Here is a 12,400-nt window from a genome sequence, read left to right as displayed (position 1 = left end):
AGACTACATGGCGTGTGATAGGTGCTCACTATAGTGTGTCTATTACTAAAACCCACGCGGATAGCAACGGGAAACCTTACAGCACCAGAGAAATGTTGCTTATAACATGTATTTTAGGAAAGGAGTTTATAATCTCTATTCTAAATCATGATAGTACTTAAAGATATGAAGTGATAGTATACATTCTGCAGGTTGTTTTGTTTCAATAAAATCTCAACAATAAATGCAAAGCTGTTGTTTTGATTTTTAAGTTTTAACTGTTGTTATTCTTCTCTGATTGAACATTATGTAAAGTTAACATGGCATTGAAAAATCCAATCATGAAACATAAGCTAATTGTAAATGTGTGGAATTACCTGCACAGCTTCTACCTCAAATTGATGCTAATATTTATTCTGTTGTCGCCTTAAATGCCATTAAACCTACTTATTGAAAGTTGGAAATGTTACAACAGGAACAAAAATCCCCTTAGTGTTGTATGTGGAAAATACCTATTTTTCCACTGTCGACTTCACCTCAGCATCATAAAATAGCATTGCCTCCACCTTTCTACAATTAACCAAGGCTCTCAGGAGGTTAAACTTCTATAATGAATAGACTCATGAAGGTAACTAACCTCCTATAAGGCATATTATTTTCCAGCTAAAGAAAAAATGGTCATTTCTAGGAAAGAGCTGTTTTTATACTGTCAGTTGGAATCATTTCCAAAGCATGTTTTGAGCTACCTTACTGTAACCTTTGTGAAATCACTGCTTCCTCAATTCTCAACCATGTGGGTTAAATTTTGTTCTTTGATTCGTGGTACAAGACTTCAAACGGTAACGAATGTTTTCTTCAAATGAACAAAACTCGCAATGGCATGATTTAACACCATGCAGACTGAGTTGAATCTTTGTTTTTCCTCTCTAACAATCCTTAGATAAATATAAGAAATTCAGTGAAAAGGTTGTATTCATGAAGACTACCAAAAAATACTTAAGGAATGCTTACTGTGGGCAAGGGACTATGGTGGTGATTTTGAAGTCAGACACATACCCTGGCCTCAGGGAGTTTGTAGTCTAGTGAAGCAATAAGACATGTACATCGATAGATGTAATCCAAAGAAAAAGAAGTGCTCAGTACCATGAGAAAGGCCCAGAGAATTGCTCTGGGAGTTCAAAGGGTAGACATCTCTGGATGGCATATGGGGATGAAATGGGGGAAAGGTTGTAAACTCTTTGATCAGAAGCTAGCATTATATTTTGCAAACAGCACAAATTACTATAGCTCCTCCAGTTACAGTCAAGTTACATCAGGATAATCCCGCTGAAGGTGGAAAATGCATTTAATAACTGCACTCTGGAGTTTCGGCTGTTTCCCCTCATGATCCCAGGGCTGACCTGGAGCTGCGGCTGTTGCCACTGCCCAGCATCACAAGAGAGCATTGCATATCGCTAGCCCAGGAAAAGATGAAATTCAGATTTCAAAGTGCCTTTTCTACTGAATGAGTACTGTTTTCATGCCACCATGAAGTTGAAAATTGTCATTTGAATCACTGTAAGTCGGGAACTGTCTGTATATAATTGATAATCCTGCGAGGTCCCGTGAAGGAGACACAGACATAGCCTATAGGAGTGCCTGTCCCTAAGAAGTTTATAATCAAAATCAAGGGCAGCACCTTCATTCCTTTAACACTGGTTATTGAAAGCCCATCGCGTACCCGGCACTGTGTTAGGTCCTGGGATTACAGAAGTGAGAAGCAAGGTCTCTGCCCGCAAGGATGTGCACAGTTGTGGAGACGCCCGATACCTGCAATACTGGGTGTGAAGCCATGTCGGGGTAGACTCAAGGCCTAGGTGTTCCTGGGGGCAGGGAAGCTTTGCCAGATCAGTGAGACCCGAGGGATGAAGAGACCTGCCAAGGACTACTCAGAGCATGTGTTCCAGGAAGGGGAATTGCAACTTTTGGGGGGTATGAATTCCACATGTTTGGGGTTGGCTTCTGGAGGCTACCTGCCGAGCACTGTTCTGTGCACTTTATTTATAGTAACTTATTAGCACTCACTACAACCAAATAGAAGTAGGTACTATTATTATCATCACCATTTTGAAGGTGAAGGGATTGATATGCAGAGATTAATTTGCTCAGGATCATTAGTAAGTGGCAAATCCATCCGGGATGCAAACCTAGGCAGTCTGTCTGTGTTCTCTAATGACAGGTGGTGTGGGAAAGGTGGTATGAACCAGACCATGATTGGCCTTGCAAGCCAGGCTCTCCTCACTAGGTGATAAAAAGCCATTCATTTAAAGATAACTTAAAACATGAGAGAGGTAAGGAAAGGATGAAACTATGGCCCAAAAAGTGTATCTTGGAAACTGGTAGCCAAGATAAATATGGCTTACACAATGTTCAGAAAAAAAATTTTTTTTTATTGTCAATTTTTAAATTGACAGCTGGTTTGGTTCAGTGGATAGAGCATCAGCCTATGGGCTAAAGGGTCCCGGGTTCGATTTCGGTCAAGGGCATGTACCTGGATTGCAAGGTTAATCCCCGGCCCCGGTCAGGCCCATGTGGGAGGCAACCAACTGATGTGTCTCTTTCACATCGATGTTTTTCTCTCTCTGTTTCTCCCCTTCTAGTCTCTAAAATCAGTGGGAAAATATCCTTGGGTGAGGATTTTTTTTTTTAAAGAATAAACATGGAGAAATTTCCTAGAAAAATCCTGATTTCTATTGTTTATTGAAAATTTGTTATCTGTGGCAACAATGGTTCCACATTCTGCATGGCAGCAATTGGCTAGAGCTGAGAGGAGCACCTCACTTTTATTTATTTTATTACTTGTTAATCCTCACCATTGATTTCTATAGAAAGTGTAAGGGAGGGGTGGGAGAGAGAGAAGCATCAACCTGAGAGAGACACGTTGATTGCTTGCCTCCCACACTCGCCCCTACCAGGGCTGGGGAACCTGCTACAGAGGTACATGCCCTTGACCAGGAATCAAACAGGAGACCCTTTGGTCTGCAGGCTGACGCTCTCACCACTAAACTGGCCAGGGCAGGTGCCTCCCTTTTAGATAAAAGGGTTTCCAGTTTGCCACAGACCTCACCCTTCACCCCCAACAACTAATATCTCTCAGTCTGGGGCTCAGAGTCTTTCTGTGTAAAAGACAAGCTGTTTGCACTGTCAGAATTTCTCAAATTGTTCTGATGATAACAAAGACCTGGAGGTGTTTATTTAAAAGACAGCTTCAAGACCTCTTTCCAGAAGCTTTAGATTAAGGGGGTTGGGATAGGCTGAGAATTTGTTTTTTTTTTTAACAAGGGCTTCAGGTAATTCTTATTATCAGGGAACTCTGAGGAATGCTGCACGCTCTCCACGCTCTCAGAGTTCTCCCAGCTGCAACTCTGCAGAGCCACTCCACAGTCTCAGAGAGTCGTAGTGGGAGGCAGAGGCTTTCACTTGATTGGCTTCCAGTCTCCGGGCTGTCAGCCCACGAGGAGCTGAGGAATACACATCTCTGCAAGGGCTGAAGAGATTTCCAAGGAAGAGTTTTAACTAAAACAATTTGCTCCCTGGGACAAAGAAGTCACCAGTTTACTAAAGTGATTACTGCACAAGATCCACAAAAGGTGGGGCCGTCCTCACGCAGAATGACTCTTAGCACTGCCTTGAACTGACCGATGAGCTGACCTTATGTGCCGACCTTATGTGCCAGACACAGCGCAGGCACTTCAGACAGGGCAAGGAAGACGCTGATCAGCATGATAAAAGCCTGTTTTTGCGCAGCTTACTGTGCAATGTCAGGAACAAGGTGGGAGCTTGGGAAGTGAGTGGCATTCCCACTTTTCTTACGTCCATTAGTACTTTCTGGCTTATTACCTGTTGTCACATTGATTAATTCAGTTTCTTGCTAAAGCAACTGAAGCTCAGTGAGGTCAAGAGACACCTCCAAGGTCACATGGCAAGGAAGGGGAAACATTCAGAATTGCACCTGTGAACCTGTCACTCAGAGGCCAACCAGACAGCAGAGGGTGGAACTAATTGGGTCTAGTCTTCGACTTATCCAGTAAGTGGGACCGAGCCTCAGGAAAACCAAAGGAGAGAAACAGCAGGAGGAGGGAATTCTAAGAATTGTTCTTTTTCATCTCAGAACCTTTAAGGCAGAAGTGATTTTTGTGTCCCTGGGTGCTCTTATGCTAACGGATTTTCTGCAATTAAGTGCTGAGAAAGAACTTAATGCAGAGAAGCTGCAAGCTTTTTTAGTATCACCACTTAACACCTGATTATATCCCCATATTGTAGTCATATTACCATCATCAAAATAATCCCTTGACAAGAAATGGCTCACCTGGAGAAGGACCTTCTGACTTCTTTTCTTTCTTTGTGTAACTAATAAAGACAGAGCTGGCCAAAGATAGGGAGTAAGAGTATAGCCTTTGAGACAATGGGCTGCTAGAGCCAGAAAAAGCTGGGCTTGGATCTTGGACACTAGCTAGAACTTGGGAAAGTTAGTGTAACGTCTCTAAGCCTCAGTTATTTCCCCTGACTGGCATGGCTCAATGGTTGAGCACCAGGAGGTGGAACCAGGAGGTCACAGTTCAATTCCCGGTCAGGGCACAAGCCCAGGTTGCGGGCTCAATCCCCAGTGTGGGGTGTGCAGGAGGCAGACGATCAATGATTCTCTCTCATTATTGATGTTCCTGTCTCTCTCCCTCTCCCTTCCTCTCTGAAATCAATAAAAATATACCAAAAATAGAAAGGAAAAACGAACAAGGCTTATATCATAGGTTTGTTGTGAGAATTAAAGGAAACAATGCAGAGAGCACTTAGCTCAGTTTCTGAAAGCGGTCAACATATGTAACCCAATAACAATAACATCTCTCATGAGTCAGTAGTTTTCTATGTACATGTGTTATGTATGTTTTCTAGGGAATTATGTGATGTTGGTAAATTAGAGAGTGATCTAAGTAAAAAAAAAAAACCCGGTAAACTACATAGTCCAACAGAACTGAATATGGAAAGACACCATCCAATTAAGTTTTGTTAATTTCCACTAATCTAATTCTGTTTCTATTAACTTAATTTGGCTCTTTCTCACTCATTTGGATTATCAGAACAGTTTCTGTTCAAAATCAAAGGTTGAGCCTGCACTGTGTGCCAAGTACTATGCTAGAACTTGCTACACAAAGGTGATTGTGGTACAATTTCTTCTACCTGCAGTCTAGAAGAGGAATCTGACAAACATAATTTTCAAGTCGGTGTGGTGCCATGGCAAGTTTGGGCATGTGCTGTGTGTGTGTGTGTGTGTAAGCTGGTGGTGGTGTAAGGAAGACTAAGACTTCAAGGCAAAGGAGATGCTTGACCTGAGTCTTGAAGCATGATTAGGAGCTGGTCAGGGGAGAACAGCGTGATGAATGAGGGACTTTTTTTTTTTTTAGTCTGCAGTGTTTGCTAGAAAATTAAGTGTTAGGAAAGGAGTGGAAAGAGAGAGGCTGAAAGGTAAACAGACAGCAGATCATAGAGAACCTTGTTTGCCCTTCTAAGGAGCATGGGCTTGTCCTGCAAGCAGTATGAGGGCTCTGAGGATTTTATGTAGAAAATGAAAATGGTCCAATTGGAGTGTTCTATGGCTCACTCTTCCCAGATGATCCAACTGCCCAGCCACAGTATGCTAAGTGGGATCTCCGGGTGGGGGTGGGGGTGGGGTTAATGTAAAGGGACAGCTGTTCACTGTTCTTGTCTGTCCTGCCCATCCCCCTTTTCCTCCAGTGAACTTTCTTTCCTCTTAGCACCCCTCACCCCAGCCTCAAGGGTAAATTTGTAATATAGGCCTGACCAACCGTCCTGGCCATGATGATTGGTTGGGGATCGATCTGTGACTTCAGCTGGGCCAATCGGATCTTCCTGAGACTTTTCTGCCCCAGTAGAGAATCTCCCTCTGGTGTTGCCCAGCTGGTCGATTGCTGGCCTGCTTGCCTGCCACAGAAAACAAGTCTATTCCAGAGCGAAGGACAGAAGGTGGAACCTGAAAGCAGAGCGCCTGCATCCAGCTGTACCTGAGGCGAGGCCCCTGGCTTTTTAGTAATGTGCTTAAGCTTGTTTTTGTTTGTTTCCAGAGCAATTTATTCATTCAAATCTATTAACATGCCACCAACAGTGCTCCTGTGTGTATTGTGCTGATAAATAGACACTGAGAGGATTTAACAAGTTCGTCATTTAATAAGTCTGAGTTCACTTTTATTACATGGTATTGTACACAGTCATCTGTGGAAACAGATTTCTCTTTAACAGATTTTAGTTTTAAAAAGTCACAGGTTATATACGTTCTGTATAAACTGGTGGGTAGCATGTTAGTACCTTCGTTTTGACTTAGAAGTCTCAACTTCATGCAAAATAAAGAATATAGGCCAAAGAAAGCCTAATGGGTCACTCGCATAGCACAGTGTTGTGTCTGTAATTTGGAGCTTTCTGCAAGGACACGTTCAGGCCTGATGCAGCTGTAAAAAGATTACTTAATGAATCAACTATGGAAATTGTACAAAATGTTGTTAACGTTTATAGCTTAAACTGCACTATGTTACTAATTGCTATTCAAACTCAAAAACCTGATTCTGAATCCTCAAGAAGGTGGCACGGGCACACAACCATGCCTTCTTATACTTAGGGGTGTGTCGGTACATATTTCAACAGAAACTTTGGCTTTAGGAATGAGTCACAAGCATTTAAAATAATGGCTTTCATCATCATTTTAAGTATACGGTAGGGGAAAGTGTACTTTAATTAAATACACATTATACCAGTGATGCTGGCAAGGTTGAAAGTTACTCCTAATGTTGATAACTATAAAAATCAGTTTGTACATGACAAGACAATGAGAGAAATAAGCAATCCCTTTGAAATGAATTCTTAAAATTAAAAAAAAAATGTTCAGTGGGCCGTACCAACAGTATGCATTATATGACAATAACATGCACAGATCGAGCCTCCAAGGGCTCTCTTTATGAGCCTAAAGAAAATGAGCACTTATGTATTCATGGCTGTAATGAACTTAAAAAAAAAAAAGGTCAATTATTCACTTACCTCTTAGGATAAACTATCCGGGGGTGTACAGATTTAACACCCCCATTAAAACTGCTTGCAAAAGGAAGAGAAAATGAAATAAAACATTCCCCCCCCCCCTTGGGAGTGAAATCTTTCATTTGCTATTATAACCAGCAAATGCCATTCATTAATTAACTCAAAAATGGAAGGGAGGCACAAACACACTATTTGAGCAAGCCGACCAAAACACATTCCAGTTTTAAAACTGAAGGTTATGTATTCTATATTACAAAGTCTTGACTAGGCAGTGTCAAAAGACAGCTCTTTCTTTGCTTGCTTTGTGATCATACCCCTTGGAAGTGGTAGGATCTCGTGGCAGTTGGCTTCCTTTTCTCTGCAGCTTTTAAAATCTGAAAGGATCACCTCTGTGTTTCGTCCACACTCATCACGGCACCTGCATCACCAAACTCTCCACAGTGATGGGGTGCAGAAAACAGTGACCAACTGCCTCTTTGCAAAAAATTCCTATCCATTTCCAGCCACCGGATGGGCTTACATTATAAGATCCAAATCAAGCTTATGGAGAAATTCTGCAACCACCTCTGTACCAAATGTCAAGGACACGCCTGTCATGTTCACCCCAGCCTAAGATCTCATGGTTGGGGTCAGACCACAAAAGATCACAAAGAAGAACTTGATCTTGTCCATCAGTTGGTCACACAATTCGCCAAGCCTGCCCCATAGATTGCAGATCTGGTGTTAAGCCTCCATGACAGCAAATAGATTCTCATCCACGATGGCTGCTGTCGGTAAACAGTTAAAGCAGTCTGTGAAAGTTTTCCATAGTTCAATGTTATATCTTCTTTTACATTCATCATAAAATCCATAAATTCTATTGATGCTGGCGCACTTGTGGTCTTGGGGTATTTGACTTCGTATGCAAGTAAGAGGCAGATAGTCTCAATGACCGCTTCCCCCATCCACAAAATCCCCCAGCAGGTAGTTGCTTTCCAGCGGGAAACCACCATCCTCAAAAAGTCTAAGCAAATAGTAGTGTTGCCCAAGGCTATCACTGCATATTTTGAGCGGTGCTTCAAGTTCCAGCAGGATAGGCTGACTGAGAAAGATCTCTGGGGATTTTAAGAGCAATCCTCTGATTTCATCCTCTGGTAGCTGGACATTCTTAGTAGGCTTGGACCTTCTCACTCCAGCAGTCTTTGGATGATGCTATGTTGAGTTTTTCTGTATCCACCATCCCTTTCCCACCGCTGACCCTCTTGACCCTCTGGGCTCCGCTCAGGGACTCATGCCCCCATTTCCAAGCTACACACACAGCAGGCCACCCCTCACTGCACGCTCCCTGCTTCCTCCTCCTCTCCCCACTGGAACCAAGAGAAGAAAAATGGCCTTAAGCTAGTTTCATTTGCAACTAAAAGTAGGGTGAACAATGGAGGCTGAAGGATTTCTGGGATGCAAGATTTTCTGGGCTAACACCTGGACAGTCCCAAGTGAACCCAGGCAGTTGATTACCCTAATACCAGGGGCAACCACAGAGGCTGCAGTCTAGACAGAGGCTTTTAGAGTAATTCAGTCAAGAGATGAAACGGGCCTGAACTTGTAGTTGATGAGAAAAATCAGGGATGGATTTCAGAAGTACTTGGGGAAATAGAATAGGCAAGACTGGGTAAGAAATGAGGAGAATTCTTGAATGCCTCCCAGGTTTCCAGCGAGGGCAATTTAGTGATGATAGTGCCACCAATGAAATTTTGGGGAGGGGAAATGGGCTGTGTTTCTGGTGCTTGGGTGACCATCTATCAAAATGTCCAGGAGGATAGGCAAGTCTGATGCTTGGACAAAATATAGGCTGGATGTTTCGATTTGGTTTTGTTTTGTTCTGAGCACACAACAATTATAAGAATGGGTGAGATCTTTAAGAATGGGCACAATGAGAAGAGCAGCGCTGGGCTAAGATAGAAACTTGAGACTAAGGATGGGATTTTAGAAGGTAGACATAAAAAGAGGAGACAGAGGGGGGAAATGAGAGTGATGTCATAAAGATGGTAGTACAGCCCTCGCTGGTTTTCTCAGTGGATAGAGCATTGGCCTGCAGACCAAAGGGTCCTGGGTTTGATTCTGGTCCAGGCCACGTACCTCGGTGTACAGGAGGCAACCAATCGATGTGTTTCTCTCACATCAATGCCTGTCTCTGTTTTTCCTTCTGTCTTTCACTCTCCCTAAAAAAAAAAAAAAAAAAAAAAATCAATGAAAAAATATCCTCAGGTGAGGATTAACAAAAAACAAACAAAGACAAACAAAAAGATGGTAGTACAGACAGGAGAGTTTACAGAAGAAAGTGGTTCACATGTTAGAGGGGACCTGGAGGCAGAGACTAAAGGGTTCCATTGAACTTGGAAATTAGGTATTCACTGGCCATTCTATTGAGAAAAAATCAGTTTCATTACCTAGGTGGGAGGAAAAGCCAGATTGCAGCCAATTGAGAAGATGGGAGGTGGGGAAAAGAAGACAGGGAAGGTGGATCACTCTTTGGAACATTTTAATAAAGGAGAGAAGAGGATTAGGGACTTGGGGAATTGCTGGAAGACTTGGCCTTGAACCATAGGTTGCTTCTCAGCCTGAGCATCTGATAGAAGATACTCAGATGAGTATGATGGAGACATTTGGATGTGGGAAGTTTTAAGAATTCAGGACAAATGGTCCCAACATTTTATTTTATGGAGAAGGCAGGATTTTTTTTTGCATGATGGGAAGGAGATAAATAGGAGGGTTTGAGGAGGGTGATAAAGGTTTGGAATGGGGGAGTTGAATAATCCTAATAAAAGGATTGTGAAATCCCATTGGGGCTCAACAAAGATTAGAAATACTATTGCCAAAAAATACCTTAGAATAAAATTTGTTAAAAAAAAATACTACTACTGCCAGTTTGTCTCCACTAATTTATTCTCCTTGTTCAGTCTAATTATCTTTATGAAAACAAAGATTATCATGTCAAGACCTTATTTTAAAATTTCTACCAACTCCCTTCCTTTGTTTATATAATCAATACAAACTCTTACACTTTGGACCCAAACTTCCTTTCTAGCCTCCTTAACATTCTCCTTCCCATACTCCCACCACAAAGATCTGTGATATCTCAGAAATCTTTAGAACTTAGAATTTGGATCCACTGTTGTTTTTGCTGCTGAGAAGATCTTTCCCTATTCTTATGAACAAACTCCTACTCATCCTTCAAGGCCCAACTGATCTATTGCCTCCTCTGTGCAACCTTTTCTGACTCATTATGTTAGAGCAGCTTCTTATAATAGCACATACCACATTGTATAGTGATTTATCTGTTTACCTCTTATTGCCCCACCCCCACTCCAACTATCCTGGGAGATCCTTGTCTTTTCTGGGTTTACCCTAGGACACACTTAGCATAGTGCGAACAGGAGCTACAATATTCAGAGTAGAAGCTCAACAAATGAATAAATTCACCCTGCTTCTAAAAAAGCAAATGTTCTGTTATTGAAATGGAATGTTTGAGTGGACTAGTTTAATTTTTTGTATTATGTTTTATGAGATCTTCTTATAGGGCATTGAGATCTTCTTTGTTGAAGAACTTTGCTCATTTAATTCTATTAATTGCCTATATACAAAATACCTTTCTATATTCACTTTTCCTTAAAAATTCTTCCCAGTCCTGCTGATGAGTCAGCAGCTGAAGTATCAGGAAGTGAACCTTTAAATATCTTTTAAATACCTATAATTATACACAGCAAACCCACATACCCTTCTCTGACCCCATACTCTAGACTTTGGTTCTTTTCCTCCTGATTTTCAATTCAAGAAGGAAAATGTAGAATAACGTGGGGTGGAGATGGCAAAAAACAACCGGAAGTGAAATGCTCTCCTTTCTCAAATTTGTATAAAATGTAAAGCTAGAAGAGATGTTAACAATTACTAGTCTAAATCTTTTTTAAAGAATAGATTATTTTTTTCTGGAAACATGACCAGAAGTCATAAAGGTCCTCAGGTTGTACAGCAAATTAATGGCAGTCAGACTCGAACCTACCTTCCCTGAGTCCAAGGCATGTGTTCTTTCTCTCACTTCACACTGACGACTTATAAAAAACGCAGGTGTTTTTTTCTTAAGTGTATCAAATATGCTTTGGATCTCTGCAAGCTTCCATTTCCGTATATGTAAAATGGGGATAATAATAATAGCAACCTCATGGATGGTTGGTTGTGACAATTAATAGGTACAAAATACTGAGAATAATACCTGACCAAAGTAAGTGGCTACAATTTATCATTGTTTATCCTTAGTTAAGGTTTAGGCCATGACACTCTTGATTATTGGAGGACTTACTTGTCTTACTGGATTAATTTTAAATTTCCCCAATGTTATTTTGTTTTTCTCCCCCTTATTCCAGTGATGGCGAACCTATGACACGCGTGTCAGAGATGACACGCGAACTCATTTTTTTGGTTGATTTTTCTTTGTTAAATGGCACTTAAATATATAAAATAAATATCAAAAATATAAGTCTTTGTTTTACTATGGTTGCAAATATCAAAAAATTTCTATATGTGACACGGCACCAGAGTTAAGTTAGGGTTTTTCAAAATGCTGACACGCCGAGCTCAAAAGGTTTGCCATTAGTGCCCTATTCAAACAATGCTACAAGTATAAAGACAGGCCATTTGCTGTGGTGTCTGAATGACCTCTGTGTATGAAATTAGCAACTGTACTTTCTAATTGTAGGATCCTGGATGACTTTCTTAACTTATCTGAGCCGCAGTTCCTCATCTGGAGGATGGGGTAAAATAACATCTACTGTCCTTTAAGAGTTGCTGTGAGGCTTAGAATGGGAGAACAGATGCAGAGTGCCAGCCTAGTGTCATTGTTGGGTCCTTCCTTTCCCCAACGCCTCACACAAATGTCTGGTAATATTGACAGATGTTATATGGCCCATATTGATGTCAGATCTACAAGGGTCTATTTAGAACCAATCCATCTAATGCTTTGGCCAATGGGAAAAATACATTGGCCTTTTGAAGGTTAAAGGTAGCAATGCTCTGTTGCACACGTGCGGGATGCTCAGAGTGCAGTTCTCCAAATGGATGCTTGTTTCCTGACATGCTGTAAGGCTCCTTTATGAATTTTAACATATCCAAGTACAAGTTATATACTACATATGTTTATATTTTTAAAAATACAGATTGGCTTACTTTTTATTGATATCTATTTTAGAAGGGAACTTTGTATCATAACTAATGCTAGTTCTAGATTTCCTAATACAGTTGGCCCTTGAACAACACAGGAGTTAGGGGTGCTGACACCCCAGCAGTTGTGCATGACTTTTGACTCCTCAAAAAC

The 12,400-nt window shown here is 41.3% G+C and overlaps 1 pseudogene; it reads right to left on the bottom strand.

Annotated features, from left to right (window-relative positions):
- Positions 1–6,126: 6,126 nt before the first annotated feature.
- Positions 6,127–11,453, bottom strand: LOC132230959 (serine/threonine-protein phosphatase PP1-gamma catalytic subunit B-like; annotated as a pseudogene).
- Positions 11,454–12,400: the final 947 nt, after the last annotated feature.

This window comes from Myotis daubentonii, chromosome 3 (assembly GCF_963259705.1).
Source record: "Myotis daubentonii chromosome 3, mMyoDau2.1, whole genome shotgun sequence".
NCBI classification, from domain to species: Eukaryota; Metazoa; Chordata; class Mammalia; order Chiroptera; family Vespertilionidae; genus Myotis; species Myotis daubentonii.
The sequence above is the reverse complement of the archived record's forward strand: the minus strand, read 5'-3'. Positions and strand labels throughout refer to the sequence as shown.